Genomic DNA, 17,985 nt, shown 5'->3' on the forward strand with positions numbered 1-17,985 from the left:
CATCGGATGACCCACTTTTCTGCCACCTTTGCCATGGTGGGCTCAAGCGATACGACTCGCTTCAGCTCATTGGAGTTTCCTACACTCCCACTTGTTGGGACGTGGGTTCCACCCATCTTCGATCCGTCCCAGACCTTCCTCTTCGGAAGCCTAGACTTCATCGTCGACCGGCTCGGCGTACTACACCTTCGCGAGGAGGCACCTGTTCTGGCACCTGTCGGAGGGGCGCCCTCCATCAGCTCTGGGACACACGATGACTTCAACGACGAAGCACATGCGCTTCATTCCGAGCAAATGCTCTGCTCAAACCCCGCTGTGAGTAATATGCATACTGTTATTTACTCGCTATTTACTATCTTCCGCCGATTATCTGGAGGGACCACGTTGTTCGCACCGCAACCATCGTACGACCGGTTCCCCTACGGTCTCGTGTCCCCCACAGACGCGTACGCTTAGGGGCTCCAAAGCATGCTGGCGCTGCCCCCTCTCGCATCCGAATTCATGGGGATGGCGAGCTATGCTCCCACTTGTTTCTACGAACTCCTAGATGACGAGGTTGAGAGTGACGGCTCTAGCATCGACGACGTGGCACCTAGCCACCGTCTGTCCTAGGAGTGCGCTATGGCAGACGCTCCAGGACAGCTACCGGTGGTAGCGGAGTCCTTGCAGACTCACACCCCTCTAGACCCTCACACGGATGCCCTCGTGCTCGCGCAAGAGCATGGCGAGGAGCTACGACGACGGTGGTAGAATCAGTCGCCACCTGCGTCGGCGCGCTCGATGCAGCACGTTGCGCCCCATGCGTGTAACTCGGCGAGTGGCGCCTGGGGTCACGCCTGCCAGGTCCAGCACGACATCATGGACGAGGGGAATGATCCCCCATAGTTCACTCGAGCTAGCTAGAACATCGCCGATGCGGTAATGCTTCTGCGCGGTGTTCCCGAGCCCATCGGCCCCCAGGAGCGGGTGGTCCACCGGAACCTCCGGGCACTAGTGGAAGCCACCGCCGCTCAACAGGCGGAGAGCTCCACATCACGACTCCGACGTGCACCCTCCCTCCCCACCAGGGGAGTAGGGATGCACCAGACGGATCACTCCATCCGCTCACCTCTACAGCCGCCAAACGCGGCACAAGAGGCCACGGCTACGCCACGGTCCGACACGGCGCCTGCTCCACACCGACCGTCGGTACATGAACACCTCGGTCCAACCTAAGATGCTCACAGCATCATCAGCAACCGGCATCAGGCCCGGTATGATGATGACGTTTATCAGGCAGCGCTGGGGGCAGACGACACGGGCCCCGGCCGGACCATCGAGGGGAGCGGTGAAATGCACCCTAGGCATGGTCGTCGGTCGGACGACCGGAGTCCTAGTCCGGATGGCCCGGGACCACGGGCCTTCGACCGACGTATCCGGAGAGCACCGTTCCCATAGTGCTTCCAACCACCCACCAACATCGCCAAGTACACCAGGAAGACGAACCCCGGTATATGGCTTGAAGATTTTTGGCTCGCCCACCGAGCCAGAGGGGTGGATGGTGACCATTTCATCATTCAATATCTTCCCATCTGCATGGGGGAACATGTTCGAGCATGGCTCGAATTCCTCCCGCACGATAGCATCCACGACTAGGCGAACCTCAAGAGGATCTTTGTCGGAAATTTTCAGGGGACGTATGCCCGCCCTGGTAACTCCTGGAACCTCAAGAGCTGCCAGCGGGAGCCCAGCGAGTCCCTACAGGATTACATCCATAGATTCTCCCAACGATGCAACTCCCTCCCTAATGTTGTCGGTGCGGACATCATCAGCGCATTCCTTTTCAGGACAACCTGCAAGTTCCTGATCCACAAGCTTGGGTGTCTGAAGCCCCGTACCACTCGTGACCTGCTTGACGTCACTACAAACCATGTCTCTGGCGAGGAGGTGGTTGGAGCGGTCTTCAATGGAGGCCAGGACAAAGGCAAGGCCAAGCGTGAAGACCAAGACGAGGGCCCCTCCACGTAGAGGGGCAAGAAGAACAAAAAGGATCGACGTCGACCGGACAACACCGCGTTGGTCGCCGCAGCTGATCGCATAGGCAAGCAGCCCCAGCAGGGCCTGCCTGACCACTTCAATAAGCTCATGGATAGCTCGTGCACCAACCACACCTACGCCATCAAACACCTCTACAAGGACTGCGAGCTCCTCAAACATTTCATGCGATAGGTCGACAGATCGAAAGAAGGAGACGGTGAAGAGGCGGTAGTCAAGAAGGGAGGCACGGCGGGCAAGGATGGGGATAGGTTCCCTGACCCTAAGGAATGTATCATGATCTTCAGGGGATCCGACGCCATCTGCTCCAAGCACCAGAACAAGGTACGCTACTGAGAGGCATGCGCCACCGAGACGGCCGTGCCCTCCTTCCTTAGCTGGTCAGAATCTCCAATCACCTTTGATTAGAGGGACCATCCCTCCCACATCGCTAGACCGGGACACTACCCACTTGTCGTCGACCCCATCGTCCGCAAGAAGCACCTCACCAAGGTGCTAATGGATGGAGGCAGTGGCCTCAACATCCTCTACGTCGACACCCTCGACGCCATGCGCATCCCTTGGTTGGAACTCCACCCGGCGGGCTCTCCCTTCCACGGCGTGATCCCGGGAGCATAGGCATACCCGCTCGGGCAAATCAACCTACCCATTACGTTTGGCAACCGAGCCAACTTCCGCTCGGAGGTTCTCACCTTTGAGGTGGACTTCCCAAGGTCCTACCACGCCATCCTAGGGCAGCCGTGCTACGCCAAGTTCATGGCTATCCCCAACTACACCTATCTCAAGCTGAAGATGCCGGGACCGAACGACGTCATCACTATGGGTAGCGCCTTCTCGCACGTATTTACATGCGATCATGAGCATTTCGAGCTCGCCACTACGGTCGTCAATTCATCCGAGCTCCCACGGCTCGGGAAGACGTCGACCCCAGCAGTCCTAGACTACAACAATCCAACCTCCTCAATGGCCTTTGGCCCGCTCGAGAAAACCAAGGCGGTGGGAATCGACCCCACTAACCCTATCAAGATGGTTCGGATCGGGACCCAGCTCCTAGCCAAATAGAAATGTGAGCTCGTCGACTTCCTGTGCGCCGATCGTGATGTCTTCGCATGGAAGCCTTCTGACATGCCGGGCATACTGTGGGAGGTCACCGAGCACGCGCTGTGCCTCATCCTAGGCTCGAAGCCCACCAAGCAGCGCCTGCGTTGCTTCGACGACGAGAGGCGCAGGGCCATAGGCGAAGAGATCGCCAAACTCCTAGCATCTGGATTCATCAGAGAGGTATTCCACTCCGACGGGCTTGCCAACCCTGTTCTTGTTTAAAAGAAGACTAGGAAATAGAGAATGCGCGTTGATTATACTGGCCTCAACAAAACATGTCCAAAGGATCACTTTCCTTTGCCATGCATAGACCAGATAGTCGACTCCACCTCGGGATGCGAGATCCTCTCCTTTCTGGACGCCTACTCAGGCTATCACCAGATTATGATGAAAGAGTCTGGTCAACTCGCAACCTAGTTCATCACCCTGTATGGTTCGTACTGTTACGTAACCATGCCTTTCGGTCTGAAGAATGCCGATGCCACCTACCAAAGGTGCATGCAGCAATGCTTCGCCGACCAAATCGACTCGCTCGATCAGCCTGATCAAGCCGAGCGACAAAAACCAACCATCACCGTCTATGTTGATGACATAGTGTTTTTGGGGTTCCGAAGGGGAAGCTGCTTGGATACATTGTGTCCGAGCATGGCATCGAGGCCAACCCCGAAACGATCATGGCCATCTCCAACATGGGCCCTATACGCAACAGCAAGGGCGTACAAAGGCTCACCGGTTGTCTGGCTGCCCTGAGCCGATTCATCTCCCGACTCGACGAACAAGGGGTGCCACTCTATAAACTCCTCGAAAAGACGGACACCTTCATCTAGACTGAGGAAGCTCAGTAGGCTCTAGAGAGCCTCAAAGCGTCACTATCATCGGCCTCGATCCTCATCGCTCCTGAATGGGGAGAACCCCTCCTCCTCTACGTCATAGCATGCAACCATGTGGTGAGCGCCGCCCTGGTCGTCGAAAGGGAGGAGCCGGGACACCACCTTAAGGTCCAGCGATCTGTATACTTCGTTGGGGAGGTATTCACTGACCCCAAGGTTCGGTACCCCTAGGTGTAGAAACTTCTATACGCCGTGCTGATGGCGACTCGTAAACTCCTACACTACTTCACCAACCATGAAGTCATGGTCGTCACTTCATACCCACTCGGAGACATCATCTGCAACCGCGATGCCGTAGGATGGATCTCCAAGTGGGCACTCGAACTCATGGGCCACGATATCAGGTATATCCCTCGTACCACTATTAAGTCTCAGGCTCTCGTGGATTTTGTCGCCGAATGGACGGAGGTCCAGTTACCGACCCTGGACGTCACCCACGTGTACTGGACAATGTACTTCGCTGGGTTCATAATGGCGCCTGGCTTGGGGGCTAGAGTGGTTCTGATCTCCAAAGACAGGAGTAGGCTCTGCTATGCCATCCACCTCCATTTTTCGGCCTCAAACAACACTGCGGAATACAAGGCCCTCATCAACGGACTACGTATCGCCATCGAGCTCGGCGCTACGCGACTTTATGTTCGCGACGACTCGGAGTTGGTCGTTGATCAAGTCATGAAGGAGTCCTCCTGCAAAAGCCCCCTCATGGCAGCATACTGCCAGGAGGTGCGCAAGCTCGAGGACAAATTCCATGGGATCGAGCTACATCACGTCCCTCGAAAGGACAATGATGCCGTAGATTTTCTCGCAAAATTGGCCGCTAGGTGGGATCCGTCTCCGAGCAGGGTCTTCATCAACAATCTCCATGAGCCATCGCCCACATCCTGGAAGGTCCGATCCATACACACCTCGATGCCAAACCGGCGCTCGGGGGCTCCGACTCGAACACCAGCCCAGCGCTCGGGGACTCCGACCCTAGTGCCTCCATGACAACATCGCCCGCCGGCGTTTCCATGTTGGCGCTCGATCAAACCGACTGGCGAGCGCCGCTACTCACTTACCTCCTCGAGGAGGTTCTCCCACCCGAAAGGACTGAAGCACGATGGATCACTCGACGTGCTAAGACCTTCATCACGCTCGGTGATGAACTCTACAAACGGAGTCCATCGAGGGTGCTCATGAAGTGCATCCCTACCAACCAGGGGAAGCAGCTCCTCCTTGAGGTCCATGCTGGGATATACGGACATCAAGTGGCCCCAAGGTTGCTGGTCGAAAAAGCCTTTCACCAAGGTTTTTAGTGGCCCACCGCACTACGAGATGCAAAGGATGTCGTCCATAGGTGTGAGGGATGCCAATTCTACGCTCGGCAAACTCATTTGCCAGCACAGGAGCTTCAAACCATCCCCATCACCAGGTCATTCACGGTCTAGGGCCTCGACATGGTAGGACCCCTCAAAAAGGGCCCAGGTAGCATCACTCACCTGCTCGTAGCGGTCGACAAGTTCACCAAGTGGATAGAGGCCAAGCCCATCACTAAGACACCAACATCCACTCGGAAGAGGCAATCAAATTCTTTCTCGACATCATCTACCAGTTTGGTGTTCCTAACTATATCATCACTGACCACTGAACTAACTTCATTGGGAAGAAGTTCCTAGACTTCAGTGATGGATACGACATCAGGATCGACTGGGCCTCGGTCGGACATCCACATACTAACGGTCAGGTCGAGCGTGCCAATGGCATGGTCCTCCAAGGACTTTAACCATGCATCTTCGACTGACTCAATAAGTACATCGGGCGATGGGTTGTAGAGGTCCCAATGATCCTCTGGAGCCTGAGAATGACCCCAAACCGATCCACAGGGTTCACACCCTTCTTCCTAGCCTACGGAGCTGAAGCAGTGCTGCCCTCCGACCTCGACCATGACGCCCCAAGAGTGAAGGCTTTTGACCACGATCGGGCTGCAGAGGCTCAGCAAGACACTGTTGACCTACTCAAGGAGGCCCATGAGACGACCATCATCCACTCCACTCGCTATCAGCAAACTCTCCGTAGGTACCATGAAAGGAAGATCAGGGGGAGGACCCTCGAAGTCGGTGATCTCGTACTCCGGAGGACCTAATCAATGAAGGAAAAACACAAACTCTCTCCACCATGGGAAGGTCCCTATACGATGACCGAGGTGATCCGACCGGGCGTCTACCGACTGAAGGATGACAACAGCAATGTTCTCACCAACACTTGGAACATTGAACAGCTACGTCGTTTTTCCCCTAAATTCAGTCTTACTGCTTTTTTATTCAACACTTGCTCTTGTAAAGCTCCCTAGCCTGAACACTTTTAGCCTGGGTCGCTCGGGGGCTCCATGAGGGTATAATACTAAATACTACCTCTCTTTTTTACTATCACATGGTAAAAAAACTTTTTGACTAAACAAAAGGGCATTCCATTCCTTTGATTACCCTATGTGACTTTGTTTTTACTCCCGATCGAGTGCACCCCGCCACGACCTACGATTACAAGTAGCTGAGCCTCGCAGGCCATGCCCGGGTTCTTAAAAGTTGTAGCCTACGGAATGAACGGGTAGGTGTGAAAAAGAAAGGATAAAAACAAAGCTATGCTAGAATAAAAGATAAGGAACGTATAGTGATTCTATCACAAAGCAGAACTAATGTATTCATTGATACAAAAACTATTCACATGGGGCTCCCCCACGAACTTAACGATTACATTTGCTGACTACTTCTACTCCAAATGCTACTGTGGCCGCTCGGCGGCATTAGCTGACGCTAAAGGTAAGGCCACGACACATGCTGCTAGAAATAAACACCACCACAAGGGCCCTGCCCGATTTCGCTCCCTCGACTTCGGTGAGTGCAATGGGTACCTCAAGGGTGTCGCACCCATAGATGCTCAGCAGAAGAGCATGGAGCTCTGAACCTTGTCATGCAGCCGAGGCAGCTCCTGGACAGGGACGTTGCCCGCCGAGGTATGGCCACCGTGGCTGGAGGATGACTCATCAAACTCTATGAACTGGCCGACCTGAGCAGCTGCAGGCGTGAAACCCTCCACCAGCACGGTCCTAGGTGACTTCCCCTCTGACAAGGCTCGCCTAGTGAAGATCCACTGGAAAGAGTCCGCGTACGGCTCCATCCCAAAGAAAGCCTCGCAGATGGATCTAGCGTGCCACCTCCTTTGGTGGAAGACATCCCTTCTCAGGCAAAGGCGATCAACATCGCCTCGGGTGACCTCTAGCTCGACATTGCACTCTGGATTCATGAAGGGATCTATGAGTTCTCCCCCTCGCTTATCCTCTCTCTCACTTAGGAACCACCGCGGCATATAGACACTCTTAAAGAGAAGGAAGAAGGAGGAGAGGCAATAGATTGGAGAATAAGGCAAAGGATTGCGGCGAGAGGCCCTCTCCCTTTCCCTATTTAAGGAGAAGGCGCAACAGTTGGGGAAACACAAGGGACTAGGGCGGAAAACCCTCTCGCTTCCCCCATTCAATACGGATGGGAAACGATAGGATGCGCCCTATCCGATGGGACGCACCCTACCTGATAGAACAATGCCTAGTCAGACGGGATGTGGCCTAGGTATGGCCCACCACTACCACACGCCGGGCGCGAGAAACAAAGCGCCACCACGCGCAGGCGGCCCTTCATCTTCCTAGGCGGGACTTGGAAAGGCCCAACTACGGGATCTCCGCCCAAGAGTGACCATCGGGCTACCTGAGTCAATCGAACGGCTCAGGCAAAACATCAAGAGACAGGTAAGGAGCAGAGGGACGCCTCATGTGGGCCATGCCGACTCCATCACAAATGACGAGCACAAATCCCAGTTGGACATTTCTGATTGGAGCTCCTCAAACCCCATCACTCGAGTCATCAAAGTAACATTACCAACCCCCACTATTTCTTTATATAATCATCCATTCATCTATACATGCATTCATTCATTCCAAACATCTGAGGCATCGTATGTGCAGTTAAATGCATCACAACGCTCCGTGTTGCATCACGATGCGACTATTGCCTCATTCAACATGAGCAACGACCGACTAGGGTTCGAAGGCTGGCCCACGAAGGCCTTGAGGCTGCCTTGTGTCAAATAGAGCTAGGGGATGAGCCCCGAACGGTCCTCGCCTAGTCTGCCCCAAAGCAGACAGGGTCATCTCAACCTTCTTGTTCGATCCTAACCTCGGCCAAACCCACAAAATCTCCATCGAGGGGAGGCATGCGGGCCACCCAGGTTGATCTCCAGAATGACCCAGGCATCTACGGGATTGTAGGTTGAGCAGTGGAATGTCACATGACCCTGTCAGAACGACGAACCTGGATTTCACTCGAACATGGTCGTTAGCGAGCTCACCGAGCGTGTCACTCGAGCCATCGAGGCAAGCGACGTTAGCTCAGCCCCTCCGGTTACGAGAAACCACGAACGGGGTAACGCACAAAACTCGAACCGACCCCTACCAAAGCCCAACGGGGCTCAGAGGCTCAAAATCCCTAAAAACTGCCTCGGCTGCGCCCGACGCTAGGATCTACGAGCTCCATCTTGCCCGATCCCTAAAACTACCTCGGCTGCGCCCGACGCCAGGATCCACGAGCTCTATCTCGCCCAATCCCTAAACTACCTCGGCTGCGCCTGACGCCAGGATCCACGAGCTCCATCTCACTCGATACCTAAACTGCCTCGGCTGTGCCTGATGCCAGGATCCATGAGCTTCATCTCGCTCGATCCCTAAACTGCCTCAGCTACGCTCGACGCCAAGATCCACGAGCTCCATCTCGCCTGATCCCTAAACTGCCACGGTTGCGCCTGACGCTAGGATCCACAAGCTCCATCTCGCCCGATCCCTAAACTGCCTCAGCTGTGCTCGACATCAGGATCCACGAGCTTCATCTCGCCCGATCCCTAAACTACCTCGGCTACGCCCGATGCCAGGATCTGTGAGCTCCGTCTCGTCTGATCCCTAAAAATGCCTCGGCTACGCCCGACACCAAGATCCATGAACTCTGTCTCGCTCGATCCCTAAACTACCTCGGCTGCGCCCGATGCCTGGATCCATGAGCTCTGTCTTGCCTGATCCCTAAACTACCTTGGCTGTGCCCGACGCCAGGATCCACGAGCTCCGTCTCGCCTGATCCCTTACTGCCTCGGCTACGCCCGACACTAGGATTCATGAGCTCCGTCTCGCCCGATCCCTAAGCTGCCTCGGCTACGCCCGACGCTAGGATCCACGAGCTCCGTCTCCCCCAATCCCTAAACTGGCTCGGTTGCGCCCGACGCTAGGATCCGTGAGCTCCATCTCGCTCGATCCCTAAACTGCCTCGGCTACTCCCGACACCAGGATCCGCGAGCTCTGTCTCGCCCGATCCCTAAACTGCCTCGGCTGCGCCCAACACTAGGATCTACGAGCTCCGTCTCGCTCGATCCTTAAACTGCCTTGGCTACGCCCGACGTCAGGATCCGCGAGCTCCATCTCACCCGATCCCTAAACCGCCTCGGCTGCACCGAACGCTAGGATCCACGAGCTCCGTCTCACCTGATCCCTAAAGTGCCTCGGCTGCGCCCGATGCCAGGATCCGCGAGCTCCATCTCGCCCAATCCCTAAACTGCCTCGGCTGCACCCAATGCTAGGATCCGCGAGCTCCGTCTCACCCGATCCCTAAACTGCCTCGGCTGCGCCCGACGCCAGGATTCACGAGCTCTGTCTCGCTTGATCCCTAAACTGCCTCGGCTGCTGTGGCAGAACCGCCCAAAATAACACGCTTACGGGGGTGCTCGTCTTCCACCAGACTCTAAACACCCTGAAAGTAAGCTACAGCGAGCGGTATCTGTCGGGCACACCCCAAGGGAGAACCAAGATCCACATTTTTCCCAAGGATCCAATAATGAGAACGAGTTACAATACTTGTCCATTTCATACATCAGAAGTTCTTAGAAATTACATTATTACATTACCAAATGTCAGAGTGCAGAATAATGAACAGCGAAATTTAAAAATAAACATCTAGCGATAAGGGACGAGGATCCGTCTGAGCCCACCAGAAAAATCCTCCACACAAAGGTACTTCTCACGCATTACCTGCAACAGGGGTAAATAAACCCTGAGTACACAATGTACTCGCAAGGCTTATACGACTAGTGGGAATAATACCCCGACTCCAAGGAATATGATAAGCTTTATGGTTTGCTGGTTTTCTTTTGGCAGAAAGCAATACTAAGTAAGTCCTTACTTATGATATTATTAATAGCCGTATTAATTTATTATCTATCCATTCTATATAAGCACCTGTTCTACTTTCAAGCAAGAGTTGAGCAATCAGTTTCATTTCATCATCTTCCATCTTTCAGTTCTTACTACTGTGCTAGACACGAAACAAGCCGTACCGGATTGCCCGGCGATTCACGAATCAATGCCCTCAGCTGGGTACCCCGAAAACACACGCCCCACTTGTACCCTAGGCACAAGCAGGACTAAGCCATTACCCTCTTATCCTAGGTGTCCAGGTCCCCATCCAAACTTGGACTCCAAGCCCCACTCCTGAGTCCCAGACTCAGCGCGGTGCAAGGACCTCCACCATCCCCGCCTCCAATTAGTCGGTCCGGAAAGAGCCAGATCCACGACAAGAGAGCAACGAGTCTTCCCTACACCCATACCTAAGTATGTGCTCAGGATAATAAGTCTGTGACTTGCCCACGATGCCTTATGCAACGACCGGTCCTTAATCGACACAAACAGGGAAAAAGTGTAACCGAGCTATGCCCTATTGGTCACGGGACACAACCACTCATACCCACCAATACCCAAACCACATCCCTGCCCGGTCACTATTTACCTTTACAATATTTTATCATGAGTGATCATATTTATCACCTATTTGTGGGTAATGGGAGGTTACTCATGCTACCGATCTCTTAAGCATAGCAGCTACTCGACCTGTACTAGTAGGACTCATAGGTAGATATATTTATGCATGTAGTTTCCATAAAATATTTGTAACATAAATGCACCTCATATATATATTCAGTGATCATTAAAAATAGAAGTTATGCACCGGGGCTTGCCTTGGGCAGGCGACGGGTCAGCAAAGTCAGCACCAAAATACTCTGGGGCTCCCTCCTGCACGAGGATCTCATCCTCGTACTCCTCGGTGATCTCCTCGTAATCCTGTTCGTCCACCGGCACGAACTCTACCAACTCATGATCTATATGCATGAAATGATGATGCAACACTTAGTATTACGGCAACAACAACTCTTAAAATAAGAATACATCTATCAAACTACTAAGGGAGTTCTACCAACTAAAGTGCTAAGCTACCTATTGTTATCACTAACAAGTATGAAGCATGACATACCTTACCATAGCAACTAACGGTATTCTTATCCCTAATACTGATTTACTCTATATATGATAAAACAAGGATAATAGCTACACAATTTATCAACATACTCTAGGGCTACAAAATTTACAGCAAGTACATAATAATCTAATGAACCTACTATAAAAATCTCATAGCTATATCTATCACCAATTTGCCACAAAAAATCCTATAAATATTAATCTACATAATACTAAGCTCTCTAGCTTGAATTTATGAACCTACCATTGTTACAGCTAACTGTAATCTAACTACACTAACAGATAGATGGCATTTTTATGAGCCTAACAAACTTGGTTTCACTATTTTTGGACATCTACAAGATTTACTATAATTTATCAAAGTTCAGCTAGAAACTATATTGAATAAACATTTGTAATTCATCGGAAAAATTAGAAAATGAATTCACAGCGCGGCCCGCGAGTGACGGCTCGGCCCACCCCGGCGTCCCGCCCGCACGCATGCGCAGCAACCAGCATGGCCCACGCAGCAACGCGGGACGTGGCCCACGCTACGTGGCCCACGGTGGAGCCCACGTGCGGCTGGCTCTTTTGCGAAAGAGCCCCCGTTCTCTAGCCTATTCACGAAACTCACTTGAGCACTATTTTACCGAGTCACAGAGTTTGCATCTACCACCCTCCCCTTTCCCTTCTTCACCGCGGCCACGTCCCCCGGTACCCGTGTGCGCACCGACGCGGCGGTGCTGGCACCAGGCGGCTACGTCGGCCACACCCGACCTTCACAGTCCTATCTAAGGAGTCGATGCTCACCTTAACGTCAATCGCGAAGCGGTGGGAGGCGATACGATGAATGGGGACGCTGTCCCGAGCTCCCTTCACGGCGGCGGACTTCTCCCTGCGACGGCGGGCGTGTTCCCGTGAGCCAAGGTACCGACATCGTGAACAAGCTCAAGTATGGGTAACGGAGACTCACCCCGAACCTACTGGTCATGATGGCTTGACCGAAGACTGATCGAGCGGGCCTAGCCACGCGTGCCGGACTAGCCCCACGACAACGGCGATGGCACGACTACGGTGGCAGCGACGAGTAGGCAGTAGTAGGGCGAATTGGGGTGCGCATGAATTGGATGGAGGTGGACTGGGCTACGGGAATTAGGCGGGCGCTGCCATGGAGTCTTAAAGCGACCGACGACGACAGAACCATCAAATTGAGGCTCGGCAAAGGTCTCTACTCCATTCTTAGGCGCACGCAATTGCATTGATTTGGCCGACGCTGCGTGCTTGCCTCGGTGTGGCCCGGTGACAGAGGAACAGGGATAGTAGGCACATTGGCTTGGCGCTGTCGTGGCACATTCACTAGTTGGGGAAGGACGGTAGCGTGTTGGGGGTGACTCCTCGTGCGTGTATGAGCCTGGCACTCGATGTGCGACTGTAGCTCCGTGACACGTGAGGCGAGGGCGGCATGGCACTGCGCCGCAGAGACTGGCATGTCCGGGAACACAAGAGCATGGCGTGGCACCAAACGCGGCGTGAAAGCGAAGGCAAGCGGCTGGCCCACACGCGTGCAGCCGTGATAGGTCAATGGGAGCAGTGCCGTTCGGCAGCGACAAACAGCGCGCAGCGCGACCGGGGTGCACTACGACGCGACAGTGAGCCGCGGGCACCGGCAGACACGATGGATGAGGCAGAGCAGCCAGGCCCACCGGCGCGGTGCGTGTGCGTGCGTCTGCCGGGATGCAGCAGCGTGGGGCCATGCGCATGGACATGCGCACGCAGGCACGACGGGTAGTCTAGTGCGGCGCGTCGAGAGCCAGTAGGGTGACCGCGCCCAGGCGCTGGCATTGCTCAACACGTGACTTGCATGCTTTTTAAAGCTATTTAAAACTCAAACTCGATGATTCAAAAGTCAAACCAGTTATTGTACACTCAAGAGGGTACCTAGGGCTATCAAACTAAGCCAAAACATCTTCCCACTACTTAACCCGATCGTTCTACAAAAATTGTCGAACATGGCTTCGTCGACCCATTTTCAGACTTACGAGAATTGACTAAGCTTCGAACGGTTTCGCGTCGAATTCTATTTCCAAGCTACTTGATACACTAGCTAGTGAACCCTATCCTCGACCGCACGTATTTCATCGTCGCCTACGAAGTTCATGCTCCAAACTTTACTAACGTTCCGCATATGCGTTCCATAGCATTTCCGTCCAATAAAAATTCATTTAGAACCCTAAGTAATACAACGCGACGTGAAATGTAACATGTGTTTCGTGTTTCAAATGAATGTTTCAAGTTCCATACATTGCTTTACACTCTATAACTCATATCTTTACACACAATTACACATCAATATGATGCTCATGTCGTGTTTTAGCAAAAACTAAACAGTGTAACACCGAGGGTGTTACAGCTACGCCCGACGCCAGGATCCGCGAGCTCCATCTCGCCCGATCCCTAAAACTACCTCGGCTGCGCCCGACACCACGATCCACGAGCTTCGTCTCGCTCGATCCCTAAACTGCCTCGCTGACAAAACCCCCCAGGCGATTCTGCACGAATCGCCTAGGGGCTTGGGGGCTACACCCATGGGTGCGCTCGCGCGCACCCGCCGATGAAACAAGACTTCCCCTACTGGCAACACAAAAGAACCCCCAGACGATTCTGCCCGAATCGCTCAGGGGCTACACCCGCGGGTGCGCTCGCGCGCACCCGCCGTCTAGACAAAAATCCCCCAGACGATTCTATCCGAATCGCCTGAGGGCTCGGGGGCTCATGTCGGGTTCATAAACCTAGGGTCCCTCATGGATCGGCTTTCCAACAAAGGCTCGGCCCAGCAGACGACGTTGTGAACGACGCACAACTCCTGGGCCAGCCCAAACACCTAAACGACAGGCCAGAAGGGCGATCCAATCTCCGACCAGAAGGCCTCGCTAAGGAGGAACAACGGTCGCTTCTAACTCCAGCCTGCCTCCCTGACTGGAAGGCCTGGCCAAAGAGGAACATCGCTCGCTTCTGACTCTGACCCGCCTCTCCGACCGGAAGGCTACCGCCTCCAAACTCCGACCTACGTCTCTGACCGAGGATGCGCCGAACCCCTACTTACAGCTCTTCTCCGACTGGCGCAGTCGGAGCCGATTATGACCAACCGACCGAGGACGCCCGCTCAGTGAGGACCAGTAAACAGATGGAGCAAGTAAGGCAGGGCACTCAAGTCAACCGTAATACCAAGGACCGTATCCTATACACCTACAGGACGGTACCCTATAATCTTCCTGGCATGTCAGAACCCAAGCAGTGTTGTGGGCGCCGATATTTTTCTACATGTTGTTGGCGTCATCAACTCTCATACCAGACAAACACGGTAAGGCTCCCCCACATGCCTCTGGGCATCAACAATATTACGGGCGCCGGCATTTACCATACCAGGCGAACATGGTAAAACCCCCTACATGCCTCTGGGCATCAACAATATGGCAGGCATCGACGTCTGCCATACCAGAGGAAGACGACGAAACCTCCCACATGCGTCTGACAACAACAGTGTTATGGACGCCTACCATCATCTTGTACCCAACGGCGTGAGCGACAAGACTTGGTACCATACGTACTTCTCTCTCTCTCGCCAGTAAAGGCCGTCCCCTTCATCTATAAAAGGGAATGCGCTCTCTCCCAACAGATAGCCCCCTCAGTTCACTAGGATCAATTCAACACACAACAACAGAACCACCAGGTTCAAACCTCGAGCACACGCTCGAACATTTAGCACATAGCGGAGCTCTCATCACTCTCGGCCCTTCAGACCAGAGTCCAACCGGACTTCTTGCACCCCCATCTTTCTCCTTCTCGTTTATAACCCCACTGCAAACTTCGAGGACCTAGGCTCAGGAATAAAGTCACCAACCGACTCAAACTGGACGTAGGGCACGTTGCCTGAACCAGTATAAACCCTATGTCATTGAGTGCTAGACCACATCCGATCACAACGTACGGTAAAACTATAAATATTTACGTATTGGTCACTTTCTGCACCGACATTCAGCGTACAGGATATAGTTCCGAGGTTTGCATTGCAAGCTCCTGGCTGATCTCGTTTGGAGAGCAAGGGAGGAAAATAAATGCAAAGTGCATGCCTGGATACTAATACATGACAAAATCCTCATGACCGACAACCTACAAAAGAGAGGGTGGCCACATCAAGAGCATTGCGTCTTGTGTAATGGACCTTTGGAGATAGGGTTGTATCTATCTCTGCTATGCCCCTTTGCTAGAGCCATCTGGAGCCAGGTGTTATCCTGGGAAAATTTTGATGTGCAACTGCCCCAACAAGATCCCCAATGTCTCGCCGATTGGTGGGAGGATGCGGCAACCAAGGTGCCAAAGCAAGAATGCAAAACATTAAATGGAGTGTTTATTTACATTGTGTGGAACCTGTGGAAGGAAAGGAACATGAGGATTTTTAAAAATGAGCACAAAACGTCGGCACAAGTCGCCTCATTAACCAAGGAAGATATTGTTCAAAGGTGTAGGGCCATGTGTATTGCAAGGTAAAACAACAAGAGTGTGAGCGGTGCCTATTTGTGTCTGGTCCTATGACCGGTGTGTTTGGAACCATGGGTGCTCTTATACATAAACCACTTTTCCTTAGCCTTACTGTCAGGCGACCATCAAGTAGCATCACCCTTGTTTTCTACATACATTGCCCGATATACCAGGTAGAGCAGCTGTCATTCAAAAGTAGGTGATGCAAGCAACTACACTTAATGATTTGCCATGTCAGTGGAACTGGAATCGATCCTTGCAGGGCAGACATGTCCAGAAACTAAACCATAGTGGTGGGGCGTGGCATAGATATTCAGCAGGTTCTATAATTTACAGCACTAGTTAAGACTAACCGACACCGGTCTAATACTTGATAACAATACTAACTTTGATCTCGATACCATCCTTGTCAAAGTCTTTAATACCTGAATTTGGCACCACAAACTGGAAGCAATCGTCAGGTTTAGGAAGCCCATTGGAGAGGTCCATGCGGACTACACTAAACCTTGATTCCCGGTTTTGCCAATAGTCGATTAACTGATTATTGCCACTGAGACTCCTGGCGTCCTTGTACAGTGAATAGTCCTTGTACAGCAAATGGTCCTTGTACAGACAATAGTCCTTGTACATTACTGAATAACGAAGCAGGCAATGCATTTCCTTCGAGGTCAGACCCTGATGATCACCGCTGGCCGTGGCAGCATGCGGGTCTATGCAGTGCATGCGGGCATACGGTTGCTGCACCACAAGTCAGCAGGAGCAGATGCTGGCAGTGGAACCTTGATTCTCGTTGCTGGTGGAGCAATCAGCAAGGAGGAAATTGAAGCCATCATGGAGGCCGATGGTAAATTCGTCCTTACCATCGGGCTTGACTCTGGTGATGCACGGCCATCTGTGCGCCGTGCTGCAATGGTCCAGGAGTGCAGCTGTGGAGCCTACAAAGCTGCATGCCTCACCAAGTCACCAGGGCAGTGGCATGGCGCATGCGCGCACACCGAGCGGTGGCTTTATTGATCATAGTAGACCGGCCTCAGGGCACAGCCATGGGCAGCATACGGGCATGGGACGTGGATGGACTCCACCAGTCGCTCCATGACATGGCACCGGCGGTATGTGCCGTTGACGACGCCACACAAAGGGCACTTGCCCGTGGCCTGGAGCTTTTTACGGCATAGTGGACAGACAGCGTGCCCTACATCGCACTGCATGCATGTGTCATCAGCACACATCAAAAGGTAAATCATCCATGAATGAACCAACATATACAAAATATGGTCAGAGATAAAGACAGTGGCAGAAATATTATAGCATCGATGCTGTGGATGGTGTTGATTTCTTTTACATATAGATGAATATTGCAGCAGGGTCAGAAAAGTATCAAGAGCTATTGTTAGAACAAAGACAGTTAGCCCTACTCCAGGATGCGCGAAAAGGAGAATTATATGCTTCAGCAAATACAGAAACAATATTCCGCCTGTTCGTTTCATCGTAAACGATCGTGGATTATTTACTGCTGGCTGGTTTTGTATGAGAGAAAAATACTGTTCCAGCTTATAATCCACGATCGTATACGAGCAAGCGAACAGGTTGATTATTGTAAGTTGGAAGCTGGGAAGAAAGTTGTGGAGCAGTCCAGCAGTGTTCCTCCTAATCAACTTGTGTAATTGCATTCCAGAATCAGAATAGCAAGATTGCTTTGGTTCCTTATGAATCTGGAATGTCAGTCAACAGAATCAGACAGGACAGTTCCTAACCACTACCATAGGCAGATTCTTAGAGTTAGAGGTGCCCTGTTTTGGATAGGCAATCTGATTTGAGGAGGATATGTATGTATCATTTACTTCAGCAGAAACTATGGATGGTGAGTAGCACTACAGACACAGACATTATCCTGGATGGTTGTAAGGCAAGGATCAATTGCACATATGCTGTGATGTAGTGCCTTTGTTTCATGACTTCCACAGTGGGAAATTGAATGTCTCAAGATTGAACTACGGAATTATTTGTACCCGCCAAATTGTGAAAAATGATGCTAGGATAAAACATTGTTTCAGGGATGGATAAAAA

At 52.5% G+C, this 17,985-nt stretch overlaps 1 pseudogene; it reads right to left on the reverse strand.

Annotated features, from left to right (window-relative positions):
* Positions 1-16,281: 16,281 nt before the first annotated feature.
* LOC136518207 (uncharacterized) lies at positions 16,282-17,126 on the reverse strand (annotated as a pseudogene).
* Positions 17,127-17,985: the final 859 nt, after the last annotated feature.

The sequence above is a fragment of the Miscanthus floridulus genome, chromosome 17 (assembly GCF_019320115.1).
Source record: "Miscanthus floridulus cultivar M001 chromosome 17, ASM1932011v1, whole genome shotgun sequence".
NCBI classification, from domain to species: domain Eukaryota; kingdom Viridiplantae; phylum Streptophyta; class Magnoliopsida; order Poales; family Poaceae; genus Miscanthus; species Miscanthus floridulus.